A 4,222-nucleotide genomic window follows, 5' to 3' on the forward strand; every position below is an offset into this window, starting at 1 on the left:
GAGTGTCCACTGATTTTATTTCATGCTAAACTCTTTGTTTTTTGTCTGTGAAGATTATTAGTCATCCAGGTCATGGTTATTCTGGTAGATTAATCGTAGCAACTGGACTTGCTTGAGTTCCTTGAAGACGTTTCACCTCTCATCCAAGAGGCTTCATCAGTTCTGACTGACTAGTTGAGAGTCATTAGTCTTGTAAAGCATTTTTTAGCAGCATTTTCTAAATAAATGCAACCAGGTGGTAAAAACAGATAATTAAATAGATTAAAAAACACTGAAATACATTGAAAATCCCTGTTTGTTGCTCTTCTGCTGATTTGCCATTGGGACAGCAGAGGGGGTATTGCTGCTGTATACTTGTGTTAGTGTTGTAGTGTTTTGAGGTAAAAGGCAGGGTTTGACACATACTACTGGCATTGGGTCAAAGTGCAAAGATTCAGGAAGTCTTTCTAACAGATAGCCACGGATGAGGACGGTAAGAGAACGTAAATAATCCCATACTACACTGTATATAAGCCGTAGTGACAAAGTGATACATTTGTAAATATGCATTAACTGTCCACTTTCTGTTTGTCTACTGGGCGTAGGAGTGCAGATGGTTAGAGAAAGAAAACGCTGCATGTGCGCCGTCAGAGCTAATTGTCCGTGTACGAGGTATGAGACTTCAACTGTATCCTGTGTTGTTTTTTGTTTCCATGTAATATGGATATATGTATTGTTTTCTAAAATGATGAAATAGATTTTTGTCAAGGTAATGTGGTGACTGCCTGTTTTGTTTATCCGCTACGTGCCACTGCCATATGTTTCTTGAATTGTTTCTTGTAAGAATTCTTGTAAAATTTTTGTACTGTTTCTCTGAGTATTTTATTGCATATTTCTTGCAGAGATTTTAACATTAGTCTCTTGTGAATTCTGTTTAATATGTGCTGTGCCATAGATTTTGTGTAACACATTGTTATTGCCTAATTGTAATCCTGTAAAAATAAATTGGGAAACAAAGGACCTCACATAAAGGTAATTGTTACAAGACAATCAGACCATTTGTGCTGTTAACGGACAGCAACATTGAAAGCTTTAGATAATTGCGCAGATTTCTAGATGGTGTCACAACAACCAGACCATGACCTCTGGGCATAGGTAAAGGGAGGAGAGGGGCCACAGTGGCTGGAATCTGATTGCCTGCCCCCCCCCCCCATGAAATACTGTCTTGTCATTTTGCCATTGGGTAGTTTCTTTGAGGAGCGCTAACTGGTTGTTACAGCACAGCTTTATGGGGGCGGGGTGAACAGAGTATTGTGGTAGTGTTTGTGACGGAGCGACTGGGAAATAAAACAGGCACACCTCTTCTCTCACGTCCACTCTGCATGTATGGACACTCGGAGACGGTGAGAGTCAAATTCAAACGTGCGGTAAATTGAACACAAACGAGTTACTGATGTGTTTTATCTTAACTCGTAGATTTACCCATTATCTTTAGTTCATCATTTAACATTTTGATGACAAAAAGTTGATGTTGATGTAGAGAAGCTGATGAACCATGCCAACTAGATGGTAAACAGCCGTCAAGGGGTTTCTGCATTAATGATTATGTGACACGAAATCTTGCTGTGGTGTGGGGTTTTTTTCCGAAACAAGGAAAATCTGCTAACGTTAAATGAAGACACTTTACACAGAGATGTTTTGGGAGCAGCCAGGGCATTCCCAATCCCAAGTTTGGGTTCCAACTGAATGGTGTCATTTAGTCTCTGTTTCAGCAGCAGCAGGGCTCAGAAATGTCAGATAGAGGAGCAGCCAGCATTGTTAGCTATCTTAACCCTATTCAGGACTTCATGTTGTCATATGTAGAAGGTCTTTGGGGGTCCATTGGACCCCAAGAAAGAATATGTCGAAAATAATTGTTGGTGTTCATTTTAGACTTTTGTACGATGTCAAATACATTTTCTGATAAATTGACATATTTTTGGCTCCAAATACATGACAAATGCCCCTGTTTTTATATTTAAAAATAAAATCTTTAAAAATCAAAAAACAATACATGTCACCTAAACCAAATGGTCCAAAAGACCCCAAAAGTCCTGAATAGAGTTAAGAAGAAGCCATGTGAGGGTCAGACCAGTGAACCAGACAGGTTCAGGGGGACAGTTCTGAGGACAGGCATCTAAAGCAGGACCAGTCCAGCAGCTGGAGCCCATCATCAGCACCAGGTGTAAGCAGAGCAGGACAGACAGACATTCCTCAGAGCAAATGAAGGACAACATTGTTAATATAAAAGAGGAGAGCATTGTGTTTATGTGTGTATACACGTATGTATCATTTTAATGTACCTTCAGCCATCAGGCTGTTATTAACATGAGTGTTCACTGTGAATCCGTTTGAGTGTCATGAGTTGCTTTTGAAAGAAGCAATTATTGTACATTCCATATTGTACAAGTATGTTCTGACCACAAACCTTTTCCAGATCATGTTTATTTTGTTAGATCTATTTAATTAGGTTAGGTCTATATTTAGTCATGCAATGTGAGTACAAGTAAAGAACACTTCTCGAGAAATTGCTGTAGGCTACATCTACGAAGAACGCAGTAATTTTGTGCCCCCCAAAATACAGCATTGGCCCCCCCTAAAAATATAACCTAGAATCGCCTCTGTTTTTGCCTCATAACAAACCAACATGGCCAACACAGAGTATCGTACTGCATGTGATTTAAACTGCTGCCCTATCTGATATGGGCTCTCTCCTTCGCTGACTGGATTTCTGCCACAGTGAGTGAACTGGGGAAATGTTTCTTGATGCTCATTGGCTGTTTTAAAATACAACCCTAATAAGCTGCAATGACTTGCAAATNTAATCGCACTTGTACTTGATTGCTGCCTTGGTACATCTGAATTATTTTCTTGCTTTCATTACCTGTAGTACAGCCTTGTTCTATTGTTATGACTGCTACTGTGCATTAAAAATGACATTTAATCAATGTTTTACTGGAGGGACAGCTGGATAAACATCCTCCCTGACTGCTGGGAGACTCCCCAGAACATCAACCTGGACCTTCTGACGAAGCATCTTCAGCAGAACGCTGTTCCCATTAACAGCATGTTAATGGCAACTGGAGGCTGATCAGCTCTACCAAAGAACATCAGGAGGAAGAGAGGCACAGCCTTCTTCATCTCTCATATGTTTTGTAAGAGACTTTTGTCTTGTTATAAAATGAAATCTTATAAATATGACCCTGTTTATTAGTTGTTATATTTATTATATACAGTTCATGTCTATTTAAGTATTTTTGCAATTAAAAATTTTCAATTGTTTTGCAAAGATGGATCGTCTGATATGAATTGCTGAAGCCACAATTACATTTTCCTCCAACATCTGACCTGTTTGATCACACACTGCTGTCAAAACATTAATGGCTTCAATAAAGATTGTATAACGATCTTAGAAACCTCAACATGTATACATATGGTTTTTTTTTTTAATGTTAAAACATAAATAAGCAGAGCTGTGTTATTGTATTTCATTTAATTCTGTTGTTTTTCACGGTAACAATAATCAGAGTAGATGAGCCGAGGAGGTGACGTCATCGAGTACACTGCTGTCCCAACTGCACATTAACGGCGATGCGTTCTTCTGTACTCGCAAGTACGGACTTACGTACTTGAGTATTGAGAAACGACCGCAGTCTCTATAGGATACTCGGAGTGTGACAGCCATAGAGAAGCAGCAGAGAAGTGTATAAGACTGCGATTCTGCTTCCTGGTCTCACCTCTGGACTGTCAGAGGTTTGATTTTCTGATAAATTTCTCCATATTTCTAGATAAAAGAGCTGCACCATCCAAAGTGGGATGTCTGCCATCTTTCCTAATGAGACCAGGTTTTCCCCAGAAACTTTTCCAGTTATCTATTAAGCCCACATTGTTTTCTGGGCACCACCAGTGACCTCTGATTGCCTCTACTGGATGTCATTATCAACGACGTGAATTCCATTCTTACTGTATTTACACTTCTCCTTAGCCAGCAGTATTAAATAGGATTCTACGTCTCCCACTCTGGCCCCAGGAATACACTTAATTAACTTTGGTCGCTGGTGTCTCTAGCAGCTTCACGTTTCTGACCATGATCAGCTCATCATCAAGCTCTGCAGAAGCCTGATAACGATCCTGATCATGTGAATCAGGTGTGTTGGAAGAGGGAAACATCTAAAACATGCTGGATAGGGGCTCTCGAGGACCA

Source organism: Stegastes partitus, unplaced genomic scaffold, assembly GCF_000690725.1.
Source record: "Stegastes partitus isolate 25-593 unplaced genomic scaffold, Stegastes_partitus-1.0.2 Scaffold16, whole genome shotgun sequence".
NCBI lineage: Eukaryota > Metazoa > Chordata > Actinopteri > Pomacentridae > Stegastes > Stegastes partitus.